Source organism: Macaca fascicularis, chromosome 7, assembly GCF_037993035.2.
Source record: "Macaca fascicularis isolate 582-1 chromosome 7, T2T-MFA8v1.1".
Taxonomy (NCBI): domain Eukaryota; kingdom Metazoa; phylum Chordata; class Mammalia; order Primates; family Cercopithecidae; genus Macaca; species Macaca fascicularis.
Window position 1 is genome coordinate 45874724 of NC_088381.1, and position 21142 is coordinate 45895865.

The window sequence follows — 21142 nt, forward strand, 5'->3', positions numbered from 1 at the left end:
GTCTGCAGTTACCTCCTCACTTACAGGCCAGACTGAGATGCTCGCCACTTGTGATTGCCCAGGCAGAGGGGAGAGGTCAAACTCTTCCCATGGCTTCCTTTCCCCTCTGTGAAAACTCCGAATCTTTGCTCTTGATTTTTTTTAGTGTGTACCCTTTTGTATTTTAGCTTCTCCCAGCCGAAAGAATAAAACTGGTAAGAGGAAGGGAAATGCAGCCTCACTGAGAAGGCCTCCATTCTGGGAGGGCTTCTCAGGCCCAGAGAAGGGAGAAAGTAATTTGGAACTACCCAAGTATTGGTGATGCCAGGCTTCACCCTACCCTGGGGATATTTGAATCTCAAAAAGGGGGCATGGGGATCTGACAAAGCACTTGCATATATAAAGAACTCCTCCAAATCAACAAGGCAAAAACAGTAGATGCATAGACAAAAACCTTAGAAGAGCCACGTCACAAAGGAGGACCTCCAAATGGCCAAGAAGCACATGAAAAGATGTTCAACCTCATTAGCTATCAGGGAAATTCCCATTAGAACTACACTGGGATGGCTGAAAGTGCAAAGACTGACAATATCAAGGGCTGGTGAGGATGTGGAGCAACTGGAACTCTCCTATGCTGCTGGGGAAGGGGTAAATTAATACCATCCCTTTGGAAGAACAGTTTGGAAGCATCACTAAAGCTGAACATATTCATGCCTACTCCAGAAATCCTGAGCCCAGGTACATATCTAACAGAAGTTTGTTTATAAAGGCACCAAAAGTCAATTATACAAGATACAAGAATGTTCATCGTAGAGTCGTTTGTATTAGTCGTAAACTCGAAACCACCCGAACGCCCATCAGTGGTGAGTAGATAAATAAAGTGGGGGTAATTTAGACAATGAAAATGTGTATAGCAGTGAGAATGAATAAAGAACTGCCACCTGCAACAACATGAACAAATCTCACAAATGTGATGTTGAGCGAAAGAAGCCAGATAGGTAAGACAGCACACTCTGATTCCGTTAATTTCAAGTTCAAAAACATGTACGCCTTAAGTCTGTGGTGTTAGAAGTCAGGACGGGGGTTTCCTTTGAGAAGGAGTGGGGCAAAAAGGGACTCTGGGAGTGTTGGTAAAATTCTGTTTCCTGATCTGGTGACAGTTACAGGTTATGTTCACTTTGCAGAGATTTATGTTGTATGTGATTGGTTAAGTTTTGCATCTTTCTGTATTATACTTCAACAAAAAAGAAGTTTACTTTAAAAAGAGGCAAATAGGGCTAGGCGTGGTGACCCACACCTGTAATCCTAACACTTTGGGAGGCTGAGACAGGAGGATCACTTGAGCCCAGGAGTTTGAAACTAGTCTAGGCAACATAAAAATATTTTGTTTAAAGAAAATTAGCTGTGTATAGCAGTGTGCGCCTCTAGTCCCTGCTACTCAGAGGCTGAGGTGAGAGGATCACTTGAGCCCAGGTAGAGGGTGCGGTGAGCTGTGATCACACTGCTGCCTGCAGCCTGGGCGACAGATGGAGACCCTGTCTTTAAAAGAAATGGAATTAAAAATAAGAAGAAGACGGTAGGGGGAGAGCAGTATGGAAAGACAATGCTCAGCCCAAAGGGGTGAGTAGGGGACTCTGCGACTGTGTTTACAGCAGTTTAGAGACAGCCTCTGGGAGGGAAGGGAGGGGAAGGAAGCAGGTGGGGCAGAGAGAGAGGCGGTTTCAGCGCAGGCCAGCCACAGCCTCTCCAATCCCTCAATCCCTTGCAGGAGTCCTGGAGCTAGATGAGTTCCTCAGAGTCGTCCTGACTTGGGCTGTCATGGCCACACCTTTATACCCCAGCATTGGTCAGTCACCGAATGTACACTGCCCAGGAAGAGGAAGGATCTCAGGCCTGCTTGCCCTCTGCAGCTGAGGCCATCTGGAAGGGGTTGGCCTGACTATAGCTCTCCCAGCATGTCCCTCCTTGAAGGGGATCTGGGCGACCACCACAGCAAGCCTGCCACCTGAGTTTAGAAGATCTATTGGCCTGGAAAGATTTTTTTTCAGATCCCTCAGTCCCAGCACTCCTAGTCTGGTTAAATTCATCCAGTGGGGCCCAGCACCCATAGGACCTGCTTCACATCATAGCCTGCAGACAGGCTTCCTACACAGGATCCAATGCCTGGACACACCAGAGGTCTTTGCAGTTTGCCTCTCACACCTCGGCCAAAGCGTCTCCTTGGCCTGGACTCACTTGGTGAAATCCAGCTGTCCTGTAAGACTTGAGAGTCACCTCCTCCAGGAAGCTCTCCCAGATCTTCCTCCTTCTCCCTGGAAGGCTGGGCCCTTGCTCTTCTGAGCCCCCTCCAAGCACCCTAGCACCCCACCTTTTATAAAACTCTCATCGCATTCTTTGTTTACCTGCTGGTAGAAGCAGGCTGAGATCAAGAGATGCCTTGTCACTCCTGATCACTGATACTGCACAACAGGGACAACAATTCTGATGGCTACCATGTGCTGAGCTTTTCCAGCCAGGCTGGCATTTGCTGTGCACATCCATGCCTGAATTTACTAAATCCCAACAACCAACCAACCCTGTGAGGTCAGAGTAGCTACCTTATAAAACAGGCATGCTTGCCCACAATCACACAACCACTAACTATCAGAGGTAGCACACATGTGGGAGTCAGTTTGAAGTCCCCGTATCCTCTGGAAATGGTGGTTAGGGAAGGAGGGGAGGAGAAAAGGGAAGGGAGGGGTGGGGAAGGAAAGAGAAGGAAAAAGGAAGGAAGAAGGAGTGAGGGAAGAAGAGAGGAAGGGAAGGAGGGAGGGAAAGAAGGAAGGAAAGAAGAAAGGAAGAAAGGGAGGGAGGGAGGGAGGGAGGGAGGGAGGAAGGAAGGAAGGAAGGAAGGAAGGAAGGAAGGAAGGAAGGAAGGAAGGAAGGAAGAAAGGAAGGAAGGAAGGAAGGAAAGGAGGTAGGGCTCTCTGTCCATGGCCCTGAGGACAGGCCCATTGGCAGCTGTTTCACATTTGAAGAGGGACTCAGGAAGCTATGGGAAGCTGCTGAGTGCGAGAGCGCAGTCCCCCAGCCCCTCCCTGAGCCCTGCCCATCTCTCTGTTTCCAGAACCTCTTGTTCTCCCTGGGATCCTGGCCTGGGGAAATGCAGTTGTCAAATCAAAGCCTGCCTGTGGGAGCAGGTTCATGGGCCAGATCTAGAGCAGGGACAGGCTTAGTTCACAGTTTTAATCCTGATGTTTACTTTCTTTCTTTCCACTCCTAGTGGCTCCCTTTGAAGAACTGCCTTGGGGTCCATGTTGCAGCATCAAACAGGGATGGAAGATGTATCTTGCTTTAGCAGCAGGAGCCTGGAAAGCAGCTGAAGCCCTGGGGGGTGCCTGGCACACAGAATCTTGTGCTGAGCCCGGAGCACAATGGGAGTGGGCTAGCGGGGTGGGTTCACAGCTGGACTGGGAGCAGCAGACATACAGGCCGTAGGCAGACACATAAATACAGTCATGCAGATTGCAGGATGCCTGAGAGCACAGACTCTCACATGCACAAACACATGCATGATCACCAATGTGCATCCAGACAGTAGCCCTACATGCATGCACACGCATGCACACATGTGATGTGTACATAGATGGACACATGTCTATGCCCGCAAACACTGCAGAGACACACACAAAAGTGTCTGGTAAGGAACACTATTTTGTCCTCAATTTTCTGCGAGCGAGAGTCTACTGACTCCATCTCTGAAATGTCCCTACTTATTGTCCCTCTTCTCCACCTGTGCCACAGCCCTAGTCCCTGAAACTCCCACCAAGACCCCTGGGCAATAGCAAAGTCAGGACAGGATTCCTGCTCCGCCTCTACCCCACCCTGAAGCCCATCCTACATGCAAGAGCAAGAGTTATCTGGGTATCAAGCAAATCTAAACACATCACCTCCTCACTGCTTAAAATGCTTTCCTACAGGATGAAGTTTAAATCACTTGGCATCCCATATAAGGCCCTTGACTGTCTGGTATCAGCCATAGTCTGGCCTCAGGCCCTGTCATGGAGCCCCCTAGACTCAATGCTCTGGCTGAGGGCCTCCAGGATGAAGATGCCCTGTGCAAAGTCTCACACTTTTGCTGTTGCTGGGCTACTATGTGAAATTCCCTCCTCCCTCCTTCCACTTTCCCTATGCTGAACTGCCACTCCTCCATCCTCCATGGCCAGCTAAGCCAACACCTCCCTACTTCCTCCTGACAACCCAGGCACAGCCTGTCCCATGGCTGTCACAGCCCTTTCTTGGGCTCTCCATGGTATCATTGTCACCTGTGTGCTCATGAGCCTCCACCACTCAACTCCAAGCACATCAAATACAGAGCCCAAAACATACTGGGTACTCAACAAATTTCTGGGTGTGAGGGAATGAATGAATTAGTCTGTAAGACAGGATCACGCTAGGTGATTGTTCTGGCTACAGAACCTGGGCACGTCCTGTATGTAACTCCTCTGATCTCAGCCTCCACATAGGTAAAAAGGGCTGTCTACCTCCTGGCAGAATCTATGGTTCAGACCATGGAGATGTATATAAAAAACTGAGCTGAGTGGCTACCATGGTGGGCGCTCCACAGATGACAGCCATAGTTGCTGTCTTTAACTTCTATTTTTATTTCCACTGAAGTCTTTCCACTCATGTTTCTTAATTCTCCATCTCCCTCACTGCTTATCCAGTTCAGTGCTGGGCTCCCGGAACCGGCTCATTGAAGGTATGTTGTTGGATTGATCGGCTGAATGGCTTCTTAAGGCTTGTTTCCAGTCTGGGAACTCTGAGCTGAGTACTGCTCTTCCTCCCTCCCAGCCTCCCCTGAGACTGGAAGCGGAGAGCCGTACAGAGATCACTCCTCTTCCAGGCTCCAGAAGCTGAACAGCTGCTCTGTTTGGAGTTCTGTGCGCTGAGCTGAGTTAGGACCTGGGGGGACAGGAACAGCTGAGCCTTTCTGCTCCAAAAAGCAGAGTCATTTCAGCCAGCCACCCAGCAGCTGCCTAGCTCCTCCCAGACACCCCCAGGGATGCTGCACATGTGGCTAGGGTTCCCATAGGAACCTCTGTGGAGATCTGCCGTCCCTGCTTCCCCACATCTCCTTTTGGACTTGTGAGAGAGGTTAGGAAGAGGAGGGGAGGGGAAAGGATAGGACTGGCAGGCACTTTCGTACACAAACACCCAGTCTCTTAATCCTCACAATAACTCTAAGAAATATGCTATTATTATCCTTGTTGTACTGACAAGGAAACTGAGGCCCAAAGACATCTAACCCAAGTTCACCCAGGTAACAAACAAGAGAACTGGTCTGCCACCTTATCAGTTTGTACTGATGCAGTTAGTATCAGTCAGTATCAGCCGGGGATCTTTGGTTGCAAGCAACGGAAACCAACTCCCACTATCACAAACAAAAAATTTACTGAAGGACTGTGGTGCCACACCAGAAGGAAAGGAAAAGCTGAAGACACATGATTGGAAAGGACAGGAAGCAGGGCAGCATCAGGATCTGGGTGCCAGGAATGGACCATCATTTCATTGGAATAAATAAACTTCTATTTTTAAATTCTTTTGTCTCTCCATCTAGGATTCAGGTTTGGGGAGGAAGCTGGGCCCATTGCCACTTGCTAGCTGGAAGAGGACAGACTGCTGTAATTGACAGTACTACCAAGCCTATATTCAATGGGATAGGGACTGCCCCTCCCTCCAAATTGGGATGCTGTTTTCAGAAGAAAGGGGAATGAATACTAGGCAAGCTGAATCCCAAGCTCACCTGACTGCACCATGCTGTGATGGGCTGCAGGGTGGGAGAGTTTCTATGGCTCTCTCTAACGGAACTAGACCCACTCAGGAGGCAGCAGTGGTTAGAAGATGGGTACTTGGAAAAAGGAAGCTGGAAACGACAGTCTTCATTATCGTGGGGACAAAATGCATTTACATCTCAGTGTTATCCACTCTGTTAACTTACCTCTAACATCCCAGTACTATCACTCTCTTTTTCTCTTTACCCAATATTTAATTCCCAGGATCCCAGAGAATTATTAATCACCAGCCTTGATTGGTAGAAAGAGCCCTAGTCACCTTCTAACATTCTATATGATTTACTTGTGTTAATTATTCATTTTTTGTACAGGCGGGTCTCACCGTGTTGCCCAGGCTGATCTCAAACTCCTGTTCTCCAGCGATCCTCCTACCCCAGCTTCCCAAAGTGCTGGCATTCGAGGTGTGAGCCACCATGCCTAGCCCATGTCAATTGTTTACTGCTTGACTCCCCTAACCCCTTTAGAGTGTAAGATCCAGGAGGGCAGTGATTTTCTCCTGTTTGCTCACTGCTGTCTCCCCAGTGCCTAAAAGAAGTGACTGGCACAGAGCAGGTGCTCAATAAATATTTGCTGAATGAATGAGGAGGTACCAATCTCCTCGACAGGCATTTGGGATACAAGGATGAACCAGAAGACAGATCCTGACCTCATGGAATGTATAGCTTCCATGACTTTAGTGAGACAGAAACAATTACAAAAACATATAGCAAAAGAACAAAACCAAAATAATGAAAAATTGTGATACACATTTTGAAGGAAACACACAAAGGTTTTAAAAAACAGAACTAAGAGGGTAGGAAACTACTTAAGATATGGCAGTCACAAAAGGACAGAAGGCCTCTCTCAAGCAACATTTAAATGGAGACCCGAAGGGTGAGAAAGTGCTGACCGTGAAAAGTGTGAGGGCTGCTTCTTCCAGGCGGAGGAAAGAGTATGTACAAAGGCCCTGAGCCTGGAAAGAACTTGGTATATCTGGGGAGCTGGACTGTGAAGGTCAGTGTGGTTGGAGATTAGTAAGCAAGGGCCAGAGGCCTACAGGCTGAGGATGGAGAGTGTGCCAGGTGCTGGGTCGACGGCCCCTTACAGGCGATGGCATGGAGCTTGGATGGCATTCTGGATACACTGGGAAGCTATCAGATGGTTTTTAACATTAGTGCTTGGCCCCATTTGCATTTCAAGCTGACCATTCCGGCTACTGGGTAGAGAATGCATGTAGACAGGGAGTAGGGGACCAGTTCCTAGGCAATTGTGGTGGTCCAGACTGGGGCTGAACTCAGGTGGCCGAGGCTCAGAGGACAGTGGAAACCTTTGAGTCCCTTTCAGTTATAGTCTCCATGATAGGTGCTATCATCAGGCTGGATGGTATCACCCTCCAGGGGTCACAGAGACACCCCCCTTACCAGCCCACTCCCAGCCTGTGGGTGATAGATAGACAAACTCATGGGCTGGCTAGGCCCTGGGCCTAAGTGACAGGTGACGGATGGGGTTGAAACTGAATGCTCTGAGCCATGTGGCCAATGCACTGCTCCAAGGAGGACTTTGGAGCCAAGAGTTAATTTAAAGAAAGGAGTGGGGAGCTCAATATCGCTTCCTCCACTGCTCAATTAGTGGAGAGAGCTGCAGGGAGCTGGAGTTGTAAAGACCCCCTTAATCATCTCTGTCTGCCTGGCAGCGTGCAGGAGTGTGGCAGGGATAATTGCACCTACCCATTAACAAATGCAATTAAGGCGCCTGGGCCTCTAGCACCCCCTTCTCCAATTAAACAGCAGATGAGGGGCCTGTGGGGGTGGCCTTTGAGATGAATCACTTGAAGCTGAAACCTTGGAGCCTGGCAGTCTGGACAGAGAGGCGATTAGAGACGATAAAATCATGATGGGGAAGGAGAGACTCATATCCAGTCCCAGCCTGCTCCAGCTTGAGGCCCAACCCACAGTTGGACAGATATTCTTTGGAATAAATTAGAAGAAGTTCTGCTTTACACATAAGAAAGTCAATATTTAGAACCCACCGACCACCACCTCCAGCCAAGTGCTTCCTCCGTGCCTGACATTCACTGAGTGTCTAGATACAGGTAAAGTCCTGGATAATTCATTTTGATGAGAAACTGCGATGTCTGGGTATGTTGGCAGGGAGGGTCCAGGAAGGCATGTTCCTGTCCTGTGTAGGGGGATGGGGGTGGAGGAAGGGGCCTTCCACTTGTGAGCACCTCTAATATGCCAGGCCTCATGCTCCCTCCCTTTCCATATGGCATATCCTTTAATTTAATCCAGATCCCACCGGCCTCACACAACAACCACGATCTCTTCATTAGGTGATGGAATAGAAGTTTGGGGAGCTCAAGAACCTTGTCTAAGATCACAGAATTAGCAGGTGGTGGAACTGGTGGAGCTGGGATTTGAACCCTGATCTATGTGACTTCCAATAGGCCACTCCCCCATGCTGAGATGCTTTGAAATTGCAACTGCCAAGATCTTGCCCCTTGTGCCCCTTGATGTCCCCATGAGGGTGGACTCAGGGCAACACTTCAGATGTTATTCCCAATCTCTCCCTGCTCCCCTTGGCTGAATCCCTGAACTTCTGAAACAAGGCCTCTCTGTGGTTCCTGCTGTGGCTCAAGGTAGGATCTGACAAGTTGTCAAGTCCCGAGGTGCCGACCAACATGCTCATCTCAAGCTGAAATAATAAAATAAAGAAATCTCTCCTACCTTAATTGCCTCTCCCTATTCTCTTTATGCGTTTCGCCAATTACAAATGCTATGAATCATTATGCGTGTGTGGATCATCACTTTCATTTAGCATCTCCACTGAAGCTCCAGGCGCTGAAGTGCATAATTGAAAAGCTCCACGATTTAAGTTTGCAAAGAGGAGGCTCAGCTCCTCTGAACATCACAGCATGCAGGTCTCCCCTGCTGGGGCCCAGACAACAGCCAGGAGATGACAGCCTGCATCTGCCCGGGGACCCAGCCGCACCAGATGAGTGCTGAAGTAGTTCTACTTTTGCCCAGGGGAGCTCAGGCGGTGAGTAATATGTTTCTTAATTCCCAATTCCCCCATCTTATTTCCCTGTGAACTTTGCTTTCGTTTTTTTTTTTTTTTTTTTTAATTTTGTTGTTTTTGTTGTTGTTTTCCTTTGTGGCTTCGGAGAGCAACAAAAGTCACTGGGTTGCCATCTGCTAGTTATCCCTTCCTTCAAGGCCTTCCTGAACTAATTCCAGGACACCTGCTCCTTTTCGTCCCCTACATTCTTCCTGAGTATGGGGCCCTCCCAGGTCCGCCTCACTCACTTCTGACTCCATAAAAGCTCCCATAAGATGGAAAGAGAAAGGGGCGGGGATGACCAGCTGCAGCTTGGCCCAGGTGAGGAATGAGCTGCCTGTCTTTAACAGCAGCCAGGCTCTATCTTAGCTGCCAGAAGAACTGTGTCTTCTCCTGCACCCCCATAACGTCTATGACATTGCTGGGCATTTTGACATGGCCATGGAGTCCTCTTTCTTCCCCTCCTTTCCTTTCCCGAGCATTTCCCAAATGTCTACTATGAATCCGGCTGAGTTCCAGGGACTGAAGACCGAGCAATAAATAAACCTGCTCCCTGTCCAGTAGGAGAGACACTCCAGTAAGAAACATATAGTAACAAATACAGTGTGAGAAGTTTTTCCATAGATGCGGGAGCAAAGACCTCTTCCTGGGAGCAGGGAGGAGGGAATACTGATTCAGATGGGAGAGGCAGTCATTTGCATTCAGTCTTGAAGGCTGAATAGGGCAGGGTAGGCACAGTCATTCCAGGAACGGGAAAAGCCTAAGCCAAATAAAGAAAGGCACGAAAGACATGGCATGTTTCATGCCACCTTGGCCCTGCTGCTTGCAAGGCCCTCAAATCCTCAGAGTTTCATAGAGCCAGCCCCGAAGAGGATGGCTCTGCCCTCTCAGATGTCAGCCCCTTGAGCCAGATGGGAGCGCTCAAGGGCTTGGACACATGCCCCTCCTCTTCTAGGTAGATTGGAGTGGAAGTGGGGAGGCCACAGGACACCTGGACTGAGGCCAGCACTCCAGATTCAGGGAGAGCCCTTGGCACACACATCTTGGGTGACAACCTACTTCTAGCATAGTCTGGCCAAGAGTAAGCATGTGAATGCACGCACACATACACACACACACACACACACACACACATGCAAGCTGCGGGCACAGCTCCCTGGACCCTCTCACTGCCACCCTCCTGCCCTTCCATGAGCAGGTTCCCCTTCACACCACCAATCACCCGATGCCAAACAGATGGCGGGAAAGAGTTCTTGCTCTGAGAGGGGATGGCGGCAAGGTCACTGTTGATGCGTGAGCAGCTGGGCTGCAGGGCAGTGAAAAATCAATGGATCACTTCCCTCTCATCACTTTTCTGCCCCAGATTCAGCTGAAAGATGGTTCAGCTTGCAGCTGAGAGGCAAAGTTCGTAAGGTTTACTCTCTCACACCTTTTTATTTTCCCTCTTCTTTTCACTTTCTCAATTTTCAACCTCCATTCACTCTTCTCTTTCTCCTCTACTCCATCTTCTCTTTCCTTTGGCGGGGGGAGGAATGGGGATGATGAGGGGACTATGGGTGATGGGAAAAAAGAAAAGCAGCCCCTGACATTTAGAAGCTGGCCTGACCCTTGCAGCTAAGCCATGCTATTCTCCTCTTGGATCTAAACAATCTCACAGCATACCAGGCTCAGACAGATTAACTCCTAGGCCAAGATAAAATGAAATGAGGCAAGGCCACTTCATAATTTTACGTAAGCTCAGACAAGCATGAGGTCACTCTGCCACCCACAAAATACCAAGTAGCCCCTCTCTTGGCCACGATGAATGACTGCTACTTCTTTTCTAATTTCAACTTTATCTTCATTCTAGTCTTTCCTATAATCCCTAGAAATGAGATTTATTGAGATACCCAATCATAGAATTGCCCCTGCTTACTGACAGCGTCCAATCTAGAGTGATCTTCACTACCTCCGACCCCCTGCCAAGTTGTCCCATCAAAGCCGAGATTCTATAATCAGTTCTAATATCCTCTTTTGGAGAGAACACACCCCACAGTTTCCCATGCTGTGCCTTCTCCCTCTCTGCAGTAAGCGATAAACCCAACTGGTTTAACTGTGTTCCTGGCGGTCTTTGGTAAAATTACAGGACATTGACAAAATCGGAGGTCCCGCCAAGATTCACCTGAGACTTTCATAGCTTTAACCAGGACCCTGACTCAGTAGCAGTTCACATACTGTGGAGAGGTGGGCCTCAGGCACTGGTGTTTTTTAAAGCTCTGTAGGTAATTTTAACAGGCAGCCTGGGTTGGGAGTCCATGGGGAACAAGTCATTTTAGGAGTCTCTGGTGAGGGTCAGAGAGCAATGCCTCTAAATCACGGAGTTCGGGGCCTGGCACATGGTGCCCATTGTTGTTGGCTTCTGTGACTTATTCACTCTGCTGTCCCTCTCAATAAGCATTCGTCGAATGAAAAATATAATATGTCTCAAACCATGCCACCATTTTCTCCCCCAAACTATTGTTCCCATTGGCTCCAGTGTTCTCATGGCACTGGAGGCTCTGACTCATCCCATTGCCCTGACCATGTCTCCCATCAGCCCCAGGCCCTGCTTCCGTCTTCAGGTAGGACCTCTTGTCACCCCTTCCTTTCTGATTCCACTCAGTAGCTTGAGGCTCTCTGGTCTTCTCTGTGCAGCTCACCATGGCCAGAACAGATCTGTCTAGATATTGGCCTGACCACGTCATGCCTCTGGCTCAGACACCCCTCATGGATCCTCGTCACCCCCTAATAAAGTCCAAACCCTTGTCTTGACATTTAAGGCCTTCCACAATCCAGCCCTACCTCACACATGTATCATACTTAAAGGTTATACCTAGTAGCCCCATGGACATCCTTCATGCTCTCAAGTCATTGTTCTTTGCTTCTGCTGGGCCTGCTACATGAATTGCCCTCCCACCATTATGTCTGTATAAAGCCTGCTCACTGTTGAAATGCCAACTCCAACGCTACTTCCTCCATCCCTCATCACCCATACCAAAAGGGACTGCTGCCCCTTTATGATCTAAAACTATCCTCTTTTAACAACAAACAAACAAAAAAACTCACTTGGGACCCTTTATCACATGTTAACCTGAATTGTGACTATCTTTATTCACCCTTGATCTATGTGTGATGGGAGCCATTCCATACCAGTAGGTAAGAATCTAGGCTTTGGGGATGAGTTCATGTCCTTTGTAGGGACATGGATGAAGCTGGAAACCATCATTCTGAGCAAACTATTGCAAGGACAGAAAACCAAACACCGCATGTTCTCACTCATAGGTGGGAATTGAACAATGAGAACTCTTGGACACAGGGTGGGGAACATCACACACCAGGGCCTGTCGTGGGGTGGGAGGTGGGGGGAGGGGGGATAGCATTAAGAGATATACCTAATGTAAATGACGAGTTAACGGGTGCAGCACACCAACATGGCACACGTATACCTATGTAACAAACCTGCATATTGTGCACATGTATCCTAGAACTTAAAGCATAGAAAAAAAGAAAAAAAGAATCTAGGCTTTGGAAACAGGAAACCCTGGGATTGTAATCCTATTCCCTCCTGTTAACTAGTTCAGTGACCTGGGCAAGTCTCTTAACATTTTTGAACCTCAACCTCTTCTCATTCACAATGGGGGGAGCCTGATAGGGTTATGGTGAGAAGTACGTGAGATAATCAGACGTGTTGAATGCCTTGCACAGAATCTGGCAGAAATAACAGTTATTATAATTACAATAAGAATAGTTATTATTGCTAGGTTGAAATCTAGAGGAGCATGCCTCAATTTCAGCGTGCACACAAATCACCTGGGGATCTGGTTAAAATCAATGTGATTCAGGAGGTTTGGGGTGGGCCTGAGATTCTGCATTTCCAACAAGCTCCCAGGTGGTGCTGATGCTGCTGGTCTGAGGATTACACTTGGAATAGCAAAGTCCTAAAGAGCAGGGCTCGTGTCTAGTGTAGCAATACCTCTCTTGCAGGATCTAGCATGGTTTCCTGCACAGAATAGGGACATCACCTTTTTTTAATGAATGCATCCTTTTGGTGGTGGTAGGGATGGTATTGCACATAGTCTTCTTTGCTCAGAAGATCACACATACTGCATACACACACCAGCTAATCTAACCTTGCACAGGACTGAGATTTCCCAGGGGCCCAACTGCTGTGTTTCAGAAATCAGTGCTCTGAGATGGAACCGGCTGTGCACTAACCTTATAGCCCTGATTAATTCCCTCCCTTTGTTTGCCTCATTATCATGATTAGGTTCTGCCCGTAGCATAGCAACGGCTAATTGTAGGCTGGTTGCAGAGTGCATAATTCCTGCTATTAAAATTTTATCGAGGCTTAATTGTGCTCCTTTTTGCTGCAGCGAAGCTTCAAAGTTTCAGAAGAGAGGGGATGTGGTTAGTGGGAACTGATGATTTTTTAATCTTAGCAAGCCCTGTAAAACCCTACTCTGCAATATCACTGACCTTGAGATGGTTTCCTGTGGCCATAAGGAAGCCCATCATTTATTTATTAACCCACCAGAAGGTCTGCAAATATCCCCTGTGGCCAGGCGGAAAGCATATTATAGGTCAAATGCCTTTACAGAAAGCCCCAAAGGGCTGGCAGACCAAAGAGTTTAGCTGTGTGGGCGTTAGGGTGGGGGAGGTTCAGTGGGGAGAGCTGCACTTTGCATGTGGAAGTGAGTCAGTGTGCAAAAAGGTGTGTTACTCCTTAGAAGCCCAGTGGCCTCTCAGTGGACCTCCAAAACCTGCAGCAGAATCAACAGGTTTTCAAGGCATTTTCCAGCAACACACCAAATTGCCCAACTTGCGCTCAGTGGGAGGTGAAAAGAAGCGAACCCATTAGCAGGTACTTTCCACAAACGGTTTCCAAACCGGACTGATCACTAGATCACCTGGGGAGCTTGTTAGAGCTGCACTTTTCCAGGCTCCAGCCCAGACCTACTGATTCAGAGTGCAGAGGAAGGCTGGAAGTCACTCCTCAGGTGGTACTTATGCTGAGCCACTTCAGGAATCCCTTACCTGCAGAAAGAAGGGACTGCGGCAATGTAAAAAAGACAGCAGAACCAGCTGCTTCTTGGAGAGGGGTCCACCTACTCTGCTTAGCTCAAATTGGAGCCACAAGGCCTGATAGTATGAGATGACTCTAAGTCAGTGCTTTTCAAATGGAAGTGTGCATCAGAAAGTGCTGGAGAACTTGTTAAAATACAGGTTGCTGGGCCCTACCTCCCACAGTCTCTAGTTCCTTAGGTCAAGGGTAGGGCCTTACACTTTGCATTTCTAACAAGCTTGCAGGTGGTGCTGCTGTAAGGACCACACTTTGAGAGCCATCGCCTTTGGTGATTCTCCAAATCCGGACCAAATGTGTCTCTTTGAAAAGGACTCAGTTGTGTTTCTCAGTCCTCACATTATAACACTGCTCTACATGAAGACTCCGTCCTTGTGTCTTGAGCATCTTTCTGTAATCCAGAAATAGTGGCATTTGTCATCAATCAAGCTTTGACTTGAGATATTATGAAGGCGGAGTAGAGCCTGGGGTTTTGGATTTAAACACAGTTAAATGCAGATAAATCCACTACCATTTTACCATTATTAAGTAAAGCAAGGATTTCAAAAGGAGATGGGATTTCAGGCACCACTTACAGGGCAAGGCATTATTTGATGAGCTGGCCTCAAGCTGGGAAAGGCTTTAGATAATACACAATGATAGAATTATGGTGAGTGGAGAATAACAATAAGCACGTTTAATGGAGAGGAGATGAATTGTGGTGAATTGTGGGTGTAGGGAAATGGTGAAAGGGAGAAAATTCAGAGTCAGTGTAAAGAAGGGGTTGTAACTCAAAAAGCTTCAGAGGTCAGGCAGGTCACAGAAATGCATCAGGCAGACAAGCCAGACCACCATTAGAATCCATGGCTCCAATCTGAATGAGACAATATGGAATGGTGGGGACTGTGGTAAACTGGACGGCCCTTAGCCCTCTAACAAGTGGAGGCCTCAAGTCAGCTCTTGCTAGTTGTTACCATGGAAGAATGTGGGCCCAGGAGTGCTTGCCCTTCCTTATTTTCAAAAGAAGCTTGGAATGTGGATTCTAAGATAAAATTTCGCTATTTTAAAAACCTTTGCCCCAATCAAAACATGTCTGCAGGCTATCAGTTTACAATAGTAGTTTAAAGTTTTAAATCCTAATTCATAGGGATGTTATTTTGGAACTGGGAATAGACCAACATTTTTTGCCTTTTTTTAATGGGAGAAGGGCAGGTAGTTTATAAGGAGGGGGAAAAATGAGTAAGATGGGGAAGGAGGAAGAAATCATGGAAAACATGGTGGAAAAGACTTCACTACTTAGGAGGAGCTTGGAGGTTTACACAGTGCTCTCTTCTCCTCTGTATAAAGAATATATCACTCTACAACATCCCTGGTGTGGCAAAGTGTTAGTTTGGTGACCACTGTGGAATCCCCTCTCACAGTGCCTGGACTTGGCCAGCAGGGCATTAGCAGGTATGATGCCCACAAAGCTTGTCAAGGACTTGCACCCTCAAATGCACGCTGTTGGACATCTCACTTGCGATCCAGCTGCTGTGTGGAAATGCCACGAGGAAATGTATGGAGAAAAGAGAGGTCTCAGCCTTTCAACTATCCCTGTCAAAGTGCCAGGCATGTGGCCGGGCATGGTGGCTCATGTCTGTAATCCCAGCACTTTGGGAGGCCAAGGTGGGTAGATCACCTGAGGTCGGGAGTTTGAGACCAGCCTGACCAACATGGAGAAACCCAATCTCTACTAAAAATACAAAATTAGCCGGGCGTGGTGGTGCATGCCTGTAATCCCAGCTACTCGGGAGGCTGAGGCAGAAGAATCGCTTGAACCCGGGAGACGGAGGTTGCGGCGAGCCGAGATCACACCATTGCACTCCAGCCTGGGCAACAAGAGTGAAACTCCATCTCAAAAAACAAAACAAAACAAAAAGTGCCAGGCATGTGAGCAAAGCCAGCTTGGACATCCTGGTTGTAACTACATGACAACCCAAGAGAGACCAGTAGAAGAATTGTCTAGCCCAGCCTCAGTCAACCCGTAGAATCATAATAATATGGCCGGCGCGGTGGCTCAAGCCTGTAATCCCAGCACTTTGGGAGGCCGAGACGGGTGGATTACGAGGTCAGGAGATCGAGACCATCCTGGCTAACACGGTGAAACCCCGTCTCTACTAAAAAATACAAAAAACTAGCCGGGCGAGGTGGCGGGCGCCTGTAGTCCCAGCTACTCGGGAGACTGAGGCAGGAGAATGGCGTAAACCCGGGAGGCGGAGCTTGCAGTGAGCTGAGATCCGGCCACTGCACTCCAGCCTGGGCGACAGAGCGAGACTCCGTCTCAAAAAAAAAAAAAAAAAAAAAGATTGCCTTAAGCCCCTAAGCTTGGGAATAGTTTGTTAAGCAGTGAAAACTAATGGAAACACCTAGTAAGTAGCTGGCCTATGAATCAGATAGGATCCTGTTTAGTTAGAAGTAACAGAACACCTGATAAATAGTGACTTGAACAAGTAAGAGGCTTTTTCTCATGCAACAAGAAGTCTGATTTTGTTTCGTTGATCAGGACCAGCCGCGCCAAGGGAAGTGTGATTAACTAGGCGCATTGGTATTCTGAACAAAACAGGGTTTTTGACTAGTAAGGAAGAGGGAGAAATAGGTGTATATTTTGCAGTGTCTGCCACAGCCAGCTTACTAAAAAAAGAACAAACGTGTTTCTCTCATGATCTTTCCCTTCTGTACCGAATTTAGTCATAAAACCACAAGCCCAGCAACCCATACAGCCAGCACACATCCATCCCATGTTTGAAGGAATGAAGGAAGAGGTCTCATCTTGATTTAATGGCTCAGCATTTTGTATTTGTCTGCCTGCTTCTTCCAGGTTCATTTCATAAGGAGCCTGATTGATCTTGAACTTGATTCAGCCCATTGATATCATCACTACTAATAAAAGGTTCCAGGGCAATCAACTTTAAATTGGAAGCAAAGGAGATGAGCAAACATTTTCAAATGAGCATGTCTTCTGCAAACCTTAGCAGACTTCCAGGATGATTGGCACAAGAGAAGAGGTCAGAGAAGAAGCTAAAAATAAAGTTTGCAGTTCTCATAGTTAGCCTGTGGCCATTTCATGAGTTACAAGTGCCTTGGCGGGGGTGGTGGGAGAAGCAATAAAAGAAAATGAGATTGAAAGTCACTTGTTTTCTTTCTTTTTAGCAACTTCTTGGAGAGAGGAAACGGAGATGAATGAGACATAATATCACAGAACTTAGACTTGGCAATGGTCTCGCAGATAAATTATCCAGCCTTTCACTGAATTGCAAATAATAGTAGCTAGAATTTATTGAGTGTTTATCACATGCTAAGCATTATGCAAAATAATTTACTTGCAATCTTCAATTTTACCTGCACCACATCTCTAAAGGGTAGTATGATTTTAATGTCCACTTTGCAGACATCAAGTTAAATAACTCGTACAAGGCCATGGTAAATAAATGGGGGGACAAAAGTTCCTGGCTATGTGTGTTGCCTCTCCTTAATTCCTTTGACCCCATCCCATAACAATCTCTGCTCACCTCTTCCAGGTCTCCATTCCTCTAGACAACTCATTCCTATTTGAAAAACCCATCCATATATTAAGCTGAAGTCTGCTTTTCTGGATCTCTCATCATCTGGTCTACCCTCTGAAGTAACACAGGCTGATGCCTCTGACCTATGATAGTCCTTCCAATAATGTATCCTCTGAGCTTTTCCTTCTCTATGCTAAACATCTGCAGCCAGGCTAACCCTTCCCTTCTTGAATGCTGTGTTTCTTCCTCTATGTGTACGGTATTCAAGGGCCACAAATTCAAACTTCTACAGACACCAGGATAGTAATGAAAATAAATAGAGCAGGGTAGGTAGGGTAAAATCATATGGCTGTCTCACTCTATCATTTCTCCCACTTTTCTTAGAGACATGGATATAGAGATGCTTTCCTCTACAAATGCGATGATAAAAGGCAACGAGCACTCAATCTTGCTACTGTGGGACAAGAGGGAGTGGTGAGCACTGTGGCAAACTGGCAGCAGATGCTTGATCTAAAGGAAGCAGGTGCTACGCAGAGCCTGCCAGGTGTTGCTAGTAAAGGAGGGTGACAGCTCCTCTGAGCTTTTCCAAAGCTACTGGAACTCTGGGTTTTCATTTCAAAACTTTTCATCTTTATCAGATTTTTTTTTTTTTTTTACAGCATCGTGTGGCTCGAGCAATATTCTCCAGGCTGGATCCAGCCCCTGGGCTGCTGCTTGACAACTAATGTTACTGGTCACCAGCTGGACTCACTCCCCTGATGAAGTCTAAGGTCAATGGAACCCACACTTCGCTAGACCTACACACCATGCTTCTAGGAATGCAGACTAAATTTGCAATCATTTTCCAGCAATTATGTCATATTATACTTTAAATTCACATGAAACTGGTGGCTAAGGACCTCTAAGTCTTCATGTGAGTGTTGTCCAGCCTGACGTCTCAAGCCACCTTGTGCAATGATATGTTGAACCTACCTGCATGACTTTGCATTTATCTATGTTGGTCCCCATTCTGTCTTACAGAGTTTGTGCTATTTTTCCCCAACCTGCTTTTGGCACAGCTTTGCACATTACCTCTTACATGAAATCACCAGCTGGACTCAGCAACTCAATGAAGTCTCGCGAGTCCTAAAGGCACTAATAAAAGAGTTGATTAAGCCTGGACAACATAGTGAGACACCCATCTCTACAAAAACATTTTTTTTTTTTTAAATTAGCAGGGCATGGTGGCACATGCCTGTAGTCCCAGCTACTGGAGAGGCTGAGGTAGGAGGATCACCTGAACCCAGAAGTTTGAGGCTACAGTGAGCTATGACCATGCCACTGCACTCCAGCCTGGGCAACAGAGCTAAAACCCAGTCTTAAAAAAATTTGGCTAGAAATATGATGCTCCAAGGTACCCCAAATGTCACCAATGCACTAATGAACACCCCTTACCTTCAGAGTGAAAAGAAACTAGCCTGCGTTCAGCACATGCTATGAGCTCAAGACTGCCCAGTTCCCTCATCCTCACTTCCCACCTAATGCAGAGACCCTTCCAGCAGCTCTGCCCCAGTGACCAAGGAAGAAACCCCAGACTCTCCTCCAGATACGTCTGAACTCTCCACTCTGCTCTGGAATTCCAAGAATCATTCCTGATTGAACTGTATATTTGGTTCTAGGTCTCGGGTTCACCCCTCGGTGTAGGCTCACATTCTGCAGCCCCAGGATCACTGACCCCTGCCCAGTGTCCAACCCAGGCAGCTAGCCCTTTGCCTGGGGTCTGAGACAGCTCCTGCTTGTCCAGGAGGATATACACTGTGCCAGGCACTGTCCGTGGCACTGCAACATTCATTATTTCACTTAATGATGAGCCCATTTACTTACCCATTTACCCATTTACTTCCACTGCCATCTGGCCCACATTTTTCAATTGAGCCTTTCTGATTTATCAAGGAACTTGTATCATTGATGCTCTTCCTGCCTCCCTGTTATTGTAACTGAGAGCAGAGCACCAAGCTGTTTAGCAGCTTGCATAGAGACAGCGGCACATGCTCACTCAAATTCCCTCCTTTTTTGAGCTCTTTGTGTCTCATTATTTTAATTGATAAATGAGGTTGTTGTGAGGGGCCCATTAGTAGATATTAGGCAGTTATAACAGCACTGGGTATGTAGTGGGCACTCATGGATGTTAACTTGAAGGAGAAGCAGTTGAAGAACTAGTCATGGGCATCTCCTGGACTAGCCCCCAGTAGCCAGAGGGAACCCCTCTTTAAAAGGAAATGTCACCAATCTCCTACCACCAACAAGCTCAGCAGCAGGCACCCCAAGTTGTTTTTCTGTCAAAGGGAAAGATTTGGTTCAAGCCATCTGCGTGGCCCAATGGATGGCCAATGGAAGACCCAGGATGGTCAATTACCTTACCCTGTGGCTTTGGATCAATTGCTTAACCTCTCTAGGCCCGAGTTCTTCATCCATAAAACGGAAATACTAATATATAACTTATAGAATCATGGTGAGAGCCAAATGAGATTGAGAGTAAAACACCTGGCACATAGTAGGCGCTTGATATAGTGATGATGATGGTGGTGATGATGAAAATGCCCAGACACATGTATCTTGTAAGACTTACACATGTGTAAGACTCAGTGACTCTTCCCAGTGAGCAAAAGCTGCCTTCCTTTTTTCTGTCCTGTCAGATTTGCAAAAGTTAAATTACAAATTTATTGCATGGTCATTATTTTTAAAAGCAAACAAACAATACAGGCATTTATAAACTAAAAGTTGGAGTCCTCCTCACTCCCATTCTACTCTTCAGAAACAGTCACTGTTAACTGTTAGGTTCATGCCCTTGCTGATGTTTTTCTACACACACACACAATTTTAAAGCAACATTGGGATCATACTATGCATATTATTCTGCACATGGCTTCTTTCTCGAAGCAGGTGTCATGGCCACTTTTCCAAGTCAGAGTACATGGAGCTCGTCCAGTGCTGTGAGCTGAATTGTGTCCCAAACACTGATTCAGATGTTGAAGCCCTAACCCCACAGTACGTTAGCATGCAACTGTGTGTGAAAATAGGATCTTTTAAAGGTAGTGAAGTTAAAATGGGGCCCCTATTAGGGTGGACCCTACTCCAGTATGACCAGTGTCCTTATAAGAAAAGGAGATCAGGACTGACACAGTCACTGCTAAGGACTGGGTGCAGTGGCTCACACCTATAATCCCAGCACTTTAGGAGGCTGAGGCAGGTGGATCACTTGAGGCCAGGAGTTCAAGACTAGCCTGGAAAACATGGCGAAACCCCGTTTCTACTAAAATTACAAAAAATTAGCTGGGCGTGGTGGCAGGCATCTGTAATCCCAACTACTTGGGAAGCTGAGGCAGGAGAATTGCTTGAACCTGGGAGGTGGAGGTTGCAGTGAGCCGAGATCATGCCACTACACTCCAGCCTGGGTGACAGAGCGAGACTCTGCCTCATAAAAAATAAAATAAAAAAAAGAGGAGATCAGGACACAAATAGAAAGAAACACCGGACATGCCCACACAGAAGATGACTATGTGAAGACACAATGGGAAGGCTGCCATCTGCAAGCCAAGGAGAGGGCCCTCGGAGGAAACCAACCCTGCTGATACCTTAATCTTGAACTTGTAGACTCCAGAGCTGTGAGGAAGTAAATTTCTGATGTGTAAGCT

At 47.2% G+C, this 21142-nt stretch overlaps 1 long non-coding RNA gene across 1 annotated transcript; it reads left to right on the forward strand.

Annotated features, from left to right (window-relative positions):
• The first annotated feature begins 7678 nt into the window (after window positions 1–7678).
• LOC123574368 (uncharacterized) lies at window positions 7679–19592 on the forward strand. Its single transcript, XR_006699220.3, has 3 exons — window positions 7679–7884; window positions 8610–8831; window positions 18128–19592. It is a non-coding gene; the product is annotated as an uncharacterized lncRNA (long non-coding RNA).
• The last annotated feature ends 1550 nt before the right edge of the window (window positions 19593–21142 follow it).